General features: G+C 60.0%; 1 protein-coding gene across 3 annotated transcripts in view; it reads right to left on the bottom strand.

Moving 5' to 3' along the window:
• GLIS2 (GLIS family zinc finger 2) overlaps positions 1 to 12,322 on the bottom strand; it is a 21,634-nt gene extending 9,312 nt beyond the window's left edge. For 2 of the 3 annotated variants that reach the window (XM_053554316.1, XM_053554318.1), the window contains exon 1: positions 11,441 to 11,563. The gene's annotated coding sequence lies outside the window, so the exon portion shown is untranslated. Of the gene's footprint in view, positions 1 to 11,440; positions 11,564 to 12,206 lie in introns of those variants that run through there. The other variant, XM_053554317.1, reaches the window with a different exon arrangement.

The following is a 12,322-nucleotide window of genomic DNA, read 5'->3' as shown; positions in this document are numbered from 1 at the left end:
CCTGGGTCACCTTGTTCTTAGGACCTGCAGGAGACACTGCTTCCACCTAGAACTGTCTCCCAGGGTGGGGCTGGGCACAGTGCCCAAAGGAGAAGGAAGCATTCTAATGCCCCCCCTTAATCAGGAGGCCCAGTCCCCAGGGAGTCCCCACATACTTCCTGCGACTGGGTTCTGCCTGGGAGGCAGAGGTTCATTCCAATGAAAGCCAGAGCCCAGCCCAAGGCCTGCCTCCCCCTCCTAGGAAAGGAGGAAGGCACTGCCCTGACACCCACACCTCCTAGCACTCCCACCCAGGCCAGCCCCACCCCAGGGGGAAGCGGCCTGTGACCCCACTCCTGTTCTGATTCTTAGCCAACCTCAGCATATCCCCTGCCACTCGGTCCCCAACTAGCAGCAGCCGGTCTGGGTTCTGCTCTGCTGTCTGTTCAGGGCTGGGTGAAGGAGGCAACTGAGAGCCAAGTTGGTGCTTTCCTGAAAGCCTGGGGCCCAGAAGGGGGACAAGGCAGCCTGGCTCGGAGCCTGTAGCTCAAGCGGCTAAGGCACCAGCCACATACACCAGAGCTGGCAGGTTCGAATCCAGCCCAGGCCTGCCAAACAACAGTGACAACTACAACCGGGTGTTGTGGTGGGTGCTTGTAGTCCCCGCTACTTGGGAGGCTGAGGCAAGAGAATCACTTAAGTCCAAGAGTTGAAGGTAGCTATGAGCTGTGATGCCACAGCACTCTACTCAGGGCGACAGCTTGAGGATCTGTCTTTAAAAAAAAAAAAGCCTGAGTTCACCCACCAGTCAATTTAATGCTGCTACAAAGAACCTGGACAGCGATTCTCCGAAGGGTGAGACAACAACCAGCATTGTTCTGAGAGGGCAGATGAGCCCACCAAGTGTGGCCCCAGGGCCCTGTTACTGCCTCTGCCAGTGGGGTGGTTCCAGGGGTCACTCAGCAGACCATTACCACCCCCTTAGCTTCATGGCAGATTCTCCCGTGCCTCAATTTCCCTGCTGGTTAGAAAGTGATGTACCTGGCACCCCTGCTCACATATTGTGGAGTTCAAAGCCCCCACCCCAGAAGGGAGCCGCCCCCACCACCAGAGAGAGCCTGGTGCTCCTGCAGCTGCAAAAGGAACTAATTAGAACAGAGCAGCGGGAGGAGGAAGCGCGGGGGTGACAGGACCACCAGAGTGGTGGGGGCTAGGGTGACTGGCCTGGCCCTCCCCCTACCACTGGCAGAGGTCACCTGCAGGGTGGGCTGGGCAGCCCCCCTGCTAGCAGGGCAAGACAATGGCTGCTATTGTGCTGGGCCCAGCAGAGGGCCCCCAGCTGCAGCCCCAGCACTGCCTGCCCCTACCCCTAGGTAGGGTGAGGAAGAGCCCACCCTTCTGACAGGGAGGCTGGCGGATGCCCAGCACTCTCAGGAAAACTAGGCCCAGAAAAGGCACAGACTCTTCCCGGCCACCTTGGCCTGGAGTGGGACACACACAAAGGGGGTGAACGTACAGTAGACACGACTGTCAGGCCTATCTGCCCATGAGTTCACAGAGTCCTCTACAACCCCTCTTATGAGTAGCTGCTGTCATTTTCCCTGTCACACAGATTGGGACACTGAGGCTCAAGGTCACCAGGCTAATAGGGAGCAGGTGGGAATCCTCTCCTGGATAAAGCCTGAGGGACTGTGGCTGGCTGGCCTGAGCCAGGAGGCTGCGTGTCAGTGGAGGTGCAGAGTGGGCTGGTGGGGAGGGCTGTGTGTACCCAGCCTGAGGACCATGCACAGTAACCTCCATAAGATAGGGGCTTATGGGGCGGTGCCTGTGGCTCAGTGAGTAGGGCGCCAGCCCCATATGCCTAGGGTGGCAGGTTCAAACCCAGCCCCGGCCAAACTGCAACAAAAAAATAGCCAGGCGTTGTGGCGGGCGCCTGTAGTCCCAGCTGCTCGGGAGTCTGAGGCAAGAGAATCGCGTGAGCCCAAGAGTTAGAGGTTGCTGTGAGCCGTGTGACGCCACGGCACTCTACCCAAGGGCGGTACAGTGAGACTCTGTCTCTACAAAAAAAAAAAAAGAAAAAAAAAGATAGGGGCTTATGGAGAAGACAGTAACCTCCTTAAGATAGGGGCTTGATCCTGGCCCCACACAGCAGTGTTGTTGAGGGCGATGTGAAGGGTACCCCTTATTCCTGGGGTAGTCTTGAAATCACCCCTTTGGTCAGCTATGGCCTGTCCAGCCTAGGACTTGGGGACGAGGCCCCAAGATGAACCTCTCAGTAGTCCACGTGATCTGCTTATCGAATGGAAGGGGGAGGCTGACCTACCTCCCACCATACCAGTTAGCTAAGCCCTGTTCCATGAGATACTCCTAAGTCTAGTGACTAAAGGCCACAGAGAGAGGCACCTGTCCTAGGCTGAACAGGGTGGCAAGCCCAGAACTGGAAGCATGCATAAATATCCTGACAGCACCCACTGCCAGTTGTTGAATCTGGTGCATGCCAGCACCTGGTAAGGCAGATGCCATTTTATCCACATTTTACAAATGCAAAAACTGAGGCTCGGGGAAATTATGTGACCTGTCCACATAGCTTGTCTGTGATATAGTTGGTTTCAATCCCAGGTGAATCCAGAAACCCTGTCCCAATTAGCTCACTGTGCCCATGGACATGGGGAGGGAACTACAAAGGGGCTCAGGCCTTGGGACTGAGCTAGGGCTAGGTACATAGCCTAGGAGGGCAGACTGGCAGGCACTGGGTGGGCACCAGAGGGGGCGGCTGTGGGTGGGGCCACCAGGAGGCTTGGAGCACTGAGGGCAGACAGGCTGCCAAAGCAAACGGCCGGCAGCCCCACATTCCTGGGAACTCGCTGCGGCTCCCTGCCCAGTCCAAGAGCTCCACCCTCCTGGGCTGCCCAGCACTGGGGGCTGGAGGGTAAGGGAGAGCCTGCTGGGGGACCCTGGCAGGCCTCATGCTCTCAGGGTCCCCTCCTGCCCAGGTAGCAGAGCAGGGCTACAAATGAGGGTCAGACCACTGGGTCTCCAACCTGGCTCTGCTGCTTCCCACAATGTGGCCTATCTAAACCTCACTATCTTCATCTTTGAAATGGGATGATCATAATAATAGGACCCCTGCATCAAGTTTTGGGAAGAAATCAGCACAATGCTGCACATCCAATCACAGTGTTTCCCATTAGTATGTAACAGTACCTAGAACAGTGCTTGGCACATAGTAGGTGCTTAATAAAACTTATTGGATAAATGTGTTCACTGCTGACTCCCCGGCCTGTAGCCCTTCTACAGCTAAGGTCAGCTGAGCAAGTCTGGCCCACAGACTCTCCAGTCTCATCCTGAACTGGGAGAACCTGCTGGCCAGTGAACCACCCTGTGTCCCTCAGAAAGCGTCAGACCTCTACCAGCCTGTGGAGTGACCACAGCTGGCCCTAACCACCTTCCAGAGTCTGCCTGCACTAAGTAGGAGCATGGGAAGCCTGGGAGAGGCTAGATCAGCTCTGGAAGGAGCAGGGACAGCAGAGAAGTCTCCTCCAGGGCAGGGGTGTGGGGGTAGGAGAGTAGGGGGCAGGGCATGCTTATCCAAAGGCCCGCCCTGCAGGTTCCAGGAGTGGGGCCAGGTAGGCAGCGCTTCCTGCAAGAGCTGGGACCTCTGGCTCAGCAGGCAGCCCCCCATCCCAAGAGAGGAGCTCTGCCAGGACCCATAGGTCACTTCGGGGGGCAGACCCTACCTGGGTAGGAAGGCACAGGCCCCCAGCTGAGTAGCACCTGAGGATGGGGTGTGCCAAGAGCCCCACCTGAAGTGTTTATAGAGTGAGACCCAGAGTCAATCTACCTGGTTCTAGTCCCGTTTCACCCTGACTGTGGGAGCTCAAATAGGTCCCCGTTGCTATCTCTGGGCCTCAGTTACACAGGCACTACTTTAATGGTCCCAGGGTTCAGGGCACCCTGCGGGGTGAGCCTTGGCCTGGTGCCTGCCACAAAGAAAGTGCCAGCAACTGATAGCCCTCAGAGAATTATTTTTTCTAGCCCCAGGCTGGGGGATGCTGCAGGCAGTAACTTGGGCTTGCCAAGGTCACTCAGATAGTCCAGGCAGAGCTGAGGTGGGGAGGCACCATTGGCTCCCCATCACCCTCACCAGCCCAGGCTTCCTGGGAGATGACCCCACCAGATGCACCTCCTTCTCCAACACCAGCAGGGAGGGTGATACAATGCTCAGGCGGTCAGGCATACTCACACAAATGGCCATGGTGGTCCAGTTGCAGGGCCCGTGGGGCACAGTGGCCTCCCTGGTGCTGGCAGTCCCCACTGCAGAGGCCCCGCCCCTGCTGCCTGTCCGCCTGCAGCACCTTTGCACAACTATGTCTGGTATTTTCCTGTCTGCCTAGCTTGAGGGGTGCATGGGGCTACTAGTGCCTGCACCTGGGCCTCTGCCAGGGGTGAATTGACCAGCAGCCCGCATGCTTGACCTCCCTGCCAGGAGGGCTGCGCTCAGGCAGCCTAAATCCCTGGAAGAGGCTGACAAGGGGGAGCCAGACAGGGATACACACCCAGCAAGGTTGGGGCACATCCTGAGTGGGCGGGCAGGCCTGGGCATTCCACCAGAGCTCACTGGGGCCAGCAAAGGCCTTGGCCAGTAGCCCACATGACATGAATATGCACCCCCAGCACCCTCAGACACACCAGGCATGCATACATATCACCCCTGTGCACACACAGGACACGCAGGGAACACACAGGACACAAAAGTCACCCCTTACTCTAGTGTCAGGGTCCAAGACTCAGCTTATGAAAGGAAAACAGTTATAAGGCCTGGTCAGGTGTGAGACTAGATTCCCTCAAGGGCAGGAAACGCTATACTTCCCAAACCAAGCCTAGCTGCTGGTGGACTCCAAGTACCTCCTGAGTTCCTGGGGGGCATATGGCCCAACCCTCCCACAACCCTAAGACAGGCACCAGGCCCAGTATGAATGGCACCTGCCAACTTCCAGAGCAGGGGGTGGGAGGGGCAGGCTCTGGACTTTGACCCTCCCCCATTTATCCAGCTGTGCACTCATGCATTTCCTCACCCTCCACTCAGCTGGTGGGAGGTGGGGGTGGGAGGGCGGGGGGGGGGGGAGCATGAGGAGTCAGATGGAACCAGGCCTGGTGGGGTCCACTGGGATGGGGGAGATGGGCAGTGAAAGGACAATGTCTTGGTGGTGGCTGCTGCCAGAGGCTGGGGAGAAGATCTGAGTCAGCCACACGGGCATGGGGTGAAGCGTCTTGGGTGCAAGGGGTGCAGGGAGCATGATGGCCACAAAACAAGCCCTGCAGGCCACTGCCCAGTCTGCATGCTTTGTGCATGCCATCCTAGCCCACAGATAAGGTGCTATTGTCCCCATTTTCTACATGGAAATAGCCCAGCTGGGATTCCCTTCCAGACTCCAAAACTCACTCTTTCTGGGTGCAATGCTGTGGAAGCCTACAGGGGTGGCCCCAGCTGACTCACAGTGAACCTCCTTGTCACTGACTAGAGGAGGCAGGAAAGGAAGAAGCCAGGGAGGCTGGGCCAGAAACTGGAGGGCACTGGGGAGCCACACAGTGCTCTCCTGCATCACAACCCTCCACACCTTCATATTCTCCTCTAGGTGCCATTCCCCTTCTGCCCCCTTTTATAGAAAGTCTTCCTTGATTCACCCTCTCTGACCTCACAGCCCCGTGCAGTTGTATGTACATGGGCTGTTCTTCCAGGTGCCTGAGAACCTGCTGAGCAAAAATCTACCTTTGTTCCCCTGCTGGTGATCCAGCAGTGGCCCTGTGCTGCCACCACACTCACCCTGAGGTCATATCCTCACTTATGCACCATGAGTGCTACAGCATCACCTGCTCTCAAGTGTTCTCTGGATGCTCAAGCCTGAGCACAGGGCTGCATGCATTGCCACCAACCTTTGACCCAGCAATCTCCCTTGCCAAGATGGGGGCCTGGAGTGGGCAGAGTGTGCCTGGGGCCCTGAGCAGCTCCAAGCCCACTGGGAGTGTCAAAGAGAAGGTCCTACCAGCAGACCAGTGCCCCAGTTCCCACAGCCCCTGGCACCAAGCCCACTTTTACCACAGAGCACCAACCGGTGATTCAAGGTCTTTGGGACCCAGAAAAACCGGGCCTGACCTGTTTTCTATGGGGCAAGGTCCTAAGCCCGGGGTCCCCATCCATGAAAGAAAGGGATTGGCCTATAGCAGAACCAGAGGTCAAACATCCAATCTCCCTTCCATGGCATCAAAGTGGCTGCCCTGCACACCTCCCAGCCACTTGATACTCTCAATGTTTGTTGTGTGAATGAAGGAACGAGTCCGTCTGCTGTGAGGCAGGGGCTTCACACCCAAAGAAGGAAGTGATCTGACTAGATCAAGGGTAGAAGAGGGTCTGGTCCTCTGACATATCCCCATCCCAGGTGAAGGACCCAGAAACAGACCTGGATCAGGATGGAGTGGCTAATCTGGATCACCCTGGTCAGCTAGGACGACTGGAGGGGCCCAAACAGTCCCCTTAGCTTCATCTCCTGCCACTCCCACCCAGCCTTGGCCCTTAGCCCCAGAACAGCTGGGCAAGGCCAGGCACAGCAGGGGCACCCACACAAACTCTGGACTCCACCCTACGCCTTTCTTCCAGCCACCTCTGCCCCTCCCCTGCTGGCCCACTGAGGACAGCAAACCAAGTTCAGAAGCCGGGGGCAGCCTCCAAAGCCATTGCTGTCCTTTTCCTTCCAAAGGGAAACACCTACTGAGCAGGGCCTGCCAGGCTTGGCCTGCTCCAGGCCCTTGGGGTCCAGGGTCCATAGGCCAAAGCAAGATGACCACTAGGTGTCCTGGCGGTGATGGGCGGTGATGGGCGCATGGCCTAGAGGAGGGTGGGGCCCAGTGGCAACCGGTATGGGGACTTCAGAACAGAGAGGACAATAGATGGCTCTACAGCCCTGGGGGAAGGCAACATCACAGTTGGGGTCAGTATGCCTGCAGTGTGGGGGTGGGGACTGGGGCCTATGGATGGAAGAGGCAGAGGCCCAGGGCAGAACTGGCCCAGGCAGGCTGGGACTTGCCAGCCAGACCCAGGTGGACCATGGGGGGAGGGAGAGAGGCTGGCTCCAGTCACATGTGCCAGCACTGCCCTTACCGTGTGTGGCAGGACTGGAGTGGAGCTGGGGGGGACCCCCAGGCTAAACTGACATTTCAGGGACCAGAGCCAGACAGCCCTAGACTCTGTTCCCCTCTCCCTCCCTGACCCCAAATGACCTCAGGCCAAGCCTCCAAATCTCTGGGAGCCCAGTTTCCCTGGAGTGGGCTCTTTATTTCCAGGGTTGTGGCCAAACCTTGGCCTGTAAGACCCTCTGGCAGACAGTGCTATTTTCCGGAGGTTTCCAGCTGTGGGCTGACTCAGTTGACTAGGGCTGTCTCCTGGGGCTTGCTGCTTCCCACTGCCCTTGACCATGACTGGGGGAAGGGGCTGAGGGCCCAATCTGAGTCCCCTCCCCCACAGCCTTCTGCCAAGGCTGGGGGACAACTGCATATGTGGGACACACTTGCAAGTCCGGGCTGGTGTGTGGCCTTTCTTCTGGTGGGCACTACCTGGCCTCTCAGGCAGGAAAACAAAGGGTAGGAGGGAGCCCTGTGGCCTGCCCCATAGTTGTAGCCCTGGAAGGTGCTCCACTCCCCCAGGGGTCCCAGTCAATAAGAATCACTCCCTACTCAGGACCCTCTCAGCAGGACCACCAGAGCTCTCTATCTCTTCTGTGCCTAGGGGTTCACCTCCCCAAACATGGGAGGGGGGTGCCTGGAGGGAAGTGTCCCAGGCAGGTGGCAGAAAAAGGGGCCACCCAGGCTAAGGTAGAGTCAGTAGAGAAATCTGAGTCTACTCTAGACCTTGCTCCTACAGAAGAACCCCATGCCCAGCATCAGGTCCTTTCCTGTTTCTGGGATCAAAATAGTGGCTCAATCCTGGCCCATCAACAAAGCAGTAGAGGTGCTTGTTGAAAATGCTGAGTCTCCGCCCTGCCACGCCTGACTTAGAATCCACCCAGGGTGGGGCCAAGGCAGCCACCTCAGAAACCACTAGACAGCAGATGTGTCCCAAGAGCCTTGCTAGGGCTGTGGTCCCACACACACACATCCCAGGCTGGCACCAAGTTGGGCAGGGTGGGCAGCTCCCCCACAAGTCCTGGTGTGCTCAGGGAGGTGAACCCCTACACACATGTTGAGGCTTCAGCCCATCTTTGTGGACCCTGTCACAGGCCCTGGGAAGGGAGTCAACTGGGCAGAGGCAGATCTGCCTCTTTTCGTCTGGTCAGAGACACCCTGTCCCCAGCTGGGAGCGGGTCCTTTATTGCTCAGCACACAGCTCTGCTGGCCAGGGACAATCCCTACCCCTGAGAAGGGCACTTATCTGGGTGAAGAAAGGACCACGCAGTATCTCAAGGGATCCCCCTTTGGCCTGAGTCATCTGGTATGAAATATAAAATAACAATCATAACCCTGAATAGAGGAAGGGAGTCCGGAAGGCTTTTCTCTGCAGCCTCAAAAAAGGCAGCCCCTCCTTCCACCCAGCTCAGGGCCTCTTCTCTGGAATCTGAATTCTCCACTTGGGTGAGGATCCTTCTGGGCCTCCCTTGGGATGAGGAACCTGCCTCTGGGGCTGGAAGGCAGCCAGGAACAGCAGTCTCCCCGCAGGCCAGTCAGCCTCCCCTAGAGCCCCACCCCAAACACCTCCCAGAGAGCTCCAGCCCCAGCCCCAACATCTGGTCCCCCAGTCACAGCTGTCACCACCCTCCCTTATCCAGGGATTGCCCCAAACTCTGAGCAGCAGCAGCAGCACTGCACACACACACCCCGCCCAAGAGGGAAATTCGGATTCCTGGCAGTAGAGAGGGGTGGATGGAAATGCACATGGGAAAACATCTACACATTCTTCCTTCTACACTGAAGCTCAGACCCTGGGAGGATTAGGTGGTGAAAAAACACTCCCCCTGCCTGCCCAAGGCAGGAGAAGGAGAGGGGAGCTTGGGGTCCAGGCCTCCATCCAGGCCCCAGGAAAGGCCTGGCAGACCTTATCTTCCTACCACCCAGCCAGTCACCCTCTGGCCCCCCCAACATGTACTCCATGTGAGGGGAGCCCGGGCAGAAGAAATCACTATGGCTATCCATTTGCAGCTGGGTTTTCTGGAACAAAAGCTTTGGGGGGACATGGTTCACATGATTGTTTAGAATGAGGTTTTGGGATGTCTGTGGCATCCAGTTATTCATACTAGCTCCACCCACGGATAATTGAGAGTTAGCTTTTGTTAGACTTACACCCTGGACCCACCCCACTGCCACCCCCTGAGTCTTCTCATGGATTCTGGAACTCTGATGCTCAAGAAGCTTACATTGTCTGACCCTTTGATTTTATAGATGAGGAAACTGAGGCCTGGAAAGGAGAGGAGCCTGGCCCAAGGACCTCTGGACATTGGTGGCAGAGCCAAGACTAGAACGCAGAACATCAGACTGCCAAGCCAGGGACTTTTCCCATTGGCCTTCCAGGCTACAGCCTGGCTCCAGGCAATCCCCAAAGCCACTGACCCCCAAAGTAGTGGTGCCTGGAAGTAAGCTGACTCACTGGCTTCCCAGGGCACCCCCTCTCCACTGGTGAGGAGGGGACTGGCAGGTGTTTGTGTAGAGAGCTAAGAGCAAGGAGAGACACCCCCCCCAGGGGGCTTGGGCCAGGGTCACTTAGGGGCCAAGGAGCCCCAGCTGGAGAGATTTAACACCAAAGGTCAAAGGTCACAGACAGGGCATGGCAGGCAGGCCTAGAGGGTCAGAGGGTCAGCGCTAATGGCAGCTCCGGAAAGGAGGGGGAGGAGAAAAGGCTAAGAAAAACAGGGCTGCTTCCAAGGGGTCTCCACCCCCAAAACAACAATGCCCCAAGCCCCTGGCACTGCCTCCTGCTTGGCTGGCTGCAGACAGCGCCAAGTTGAGCTGGAGGTGGATTGTGAATGGGCTGGGCTGGAGCCAGGCAAGGGGTGCCCTGGGAGATGCCCCCAGGTACAACCCCTCCTCCAGGGCAAGCAAGGCCATCTGGGAGGCCCAGCCTGGGCCCAGAGGAAAAGGAGCAGAGGGGAAGGCTCAGAGGTCACCAGAGAGGGATGTGTGGGCTCTGCTGGGGCAGCTGGGACAGCTGTGGCACTGTGAGCACCAGAGCAGGACGTGAGGTGGGAGGTAGACCCAAGGGGCCCGTTTCCTCTGCCCTGAGCCCTCAGGGAGCAGCGCCTCTCTGTGCTGTCTTCCCCAGCCACAGGCTCAACCCCACCTTCTCTCTAGGATGCCAGGACACACAGGATGGTGGCCTGCTACCAGGCGACAACCTCCAAGTACTATGGCTCAGGTCCTGTCCCTGGCTCAGACCAAGCCCAGGCCTTGGCCAGGCCCAGCTGGCCTGGCTGCCCCCTCAGTGTCAAGCGCTCCCTCCAGAGCCAAGATCCTGGGCTGTGATGGCTGGGGGCCCAGGGCTCCTCCCAGCGTCCCTTCCAGCTTCCCAGGCCCCAGGGCAGTACCAGGCTGCTCCCTGAAACCACTGCTTCCCAGCCGCTCTCTGGCCAGGCTGGGCAGGCCCTCCTGGACAGGCAGACAGGCAGCATGCTGCCCTGCTGTGGCCTGAGTGCCCTGCTGGGCAGGGCAGTGTGCCAAAGCCTCCAGGTGCCAGCCTGGATCCCAGCCCCATCCCAGGGGGCCAGCAGGAGACCAGGCACAGGCTTCTGCCTCCCCTGGGATGCACCTGCCTCGCCCCCTCCTCCCTCGCCCGCACCAGACCGCCTCGGGCGAGTTTGGACACCCCTGCCATCTTCGCTCAGCCAGAAGACAAGGGAGGAATAAGTGAGGGACAAGACTCCAGTTCCCAGTCCCCAACCCTAGGGACTCCCCCTCTCAAGGTCCAAGGAAGGGTCCAGGCTTGCTAGAGGGTCAGCAGGAGGGTGACTTTCCGGGACAAGTGAGGAGGAAGCTTCCAAGCCCTTCCTAGAAACTGCCCGGAGCGGCCGTGACGAGGGGCGGCTGCCTGGCTGCCCCAGACAACTTCGTACCCAGGCTCCCGGTGACCCCTCCCACCTCGCCCCGCGCCCCCACCACAGCCGCCCAACTTCCTAGCTGAAGTTTTCGCCCGCCTGGGGCCTGGCCCCGGCTTGGCCCTGGCCCGGGCTTGGCCCGGGACAGAGGGAGGGAAGCGGGGAGAAGAAAGACCGAGAGATCCAGAGCCGGGGCCGGGAAGCCGGCGAGGGAGGGAGCGCGCGAGCCAGCAAGCAAGCTAACCCAGGGGCCTCGGCGAGAGCTCACAATGGCCTGGGGCGCGGACGCGGGAGGGGGAGGCGACCCTCGGGTCCTGCAGCCCTCGCGCGACGGCCGAGCCCCTCCACCCGGACCCGGTCCCCAAGGAGCGACGCCCGGGGGTTCCTACCTCGGCGGCAGGGACGGTCGGGCTCCGGGCTGCAGGCTCCGGCAGTCGGGGGGCACGAGCGGGGGAGGGGCCGGGGCGGGCGGGGGCCGGGGCGCGAGGCTCACGGGGCGCGAGCTCCCCTGGCACAGCCGCCCGGCGCCCGGCCGCTCCGCCACATCTGCAGCTCGGGCTGAGAAGGTGGCCGCGGCGGCCGGGCCGTGCGGGGATGTCTTAGGGAGGAGGGCGGGAGGGAGGAGGGAGGTGGCGGGAGGAGGGACCGGCGGGCGCGGAGGAGGGGCGCGGGGGGCGGCCTCCCTCCCTAGCTCACCCGCTCCCGCCCTCTCAGCAAACCCCTTTCGCCGCTGCGGCCCCAGGCCCGGGGCGCCAGCTGCCAGGCGGGGCGTGCGCGTCTGGGGGAGGGGGCGGCGGGGCCGGCGCTGAGCGGAGGGAGGGGGAAGGGAGGGCGGTGCGGCCGTGGGGAGCAAGCACCTGGAGGGAGAGAGCAGGGAGGGGGCGCCCAGCCGCCGCGGACCGTGCGCGTCCTCCAGGACCCCTTGCTACCCCCCTACGCGGCCCCGCCCCCGGCCCGAGGGCAGCTCTAGGACAAGGCCTGGAGGTGGGGGGGGGGAGGAGGAGCTGGGGTAGCGGGAGTTGTCCCGCCCTCGGGGAAGCCCCGGGAGGGGGCTGGGCCTGCGGGCCAGGGAAGAAGCCCCAAAGACTGGGGAAGACGGGGAACAGGTCTTAGCGGCCGAAGGGGTGGGGACCCCTAGCCATCTCCAGGGGTCACCTTGGCCAAGCTCCCTGCGGCCCCGGGAGGCGAGGAAGGCGGCAGGAATGCTCTCCGCAGGCCTTGATTTCTTCACCTAGTCCAGTTACAGGAACGCGCAGGCAGCGCCTAGCGGG

The sequence above is a fragment of the Nycticebus coucang genome, chromosome 12 (genome assembly GCF_027406575.1).
Source record: "Nycticebus coucang isolate mNycCou1 chromosome 12, mNycCou1.pri, whole genome shotgun sequence".
NCBI lineage: Eukaryota > Metazoa > Chordata > Mammalia > Primates > Lorisidae > Nycticebus > Nycticebus coucang.
The sequence above is the reverse complement of the archived record's forward strand: the minus strand, read 5'-3'. Positions and strand labels throughout refer to the sequence as shown.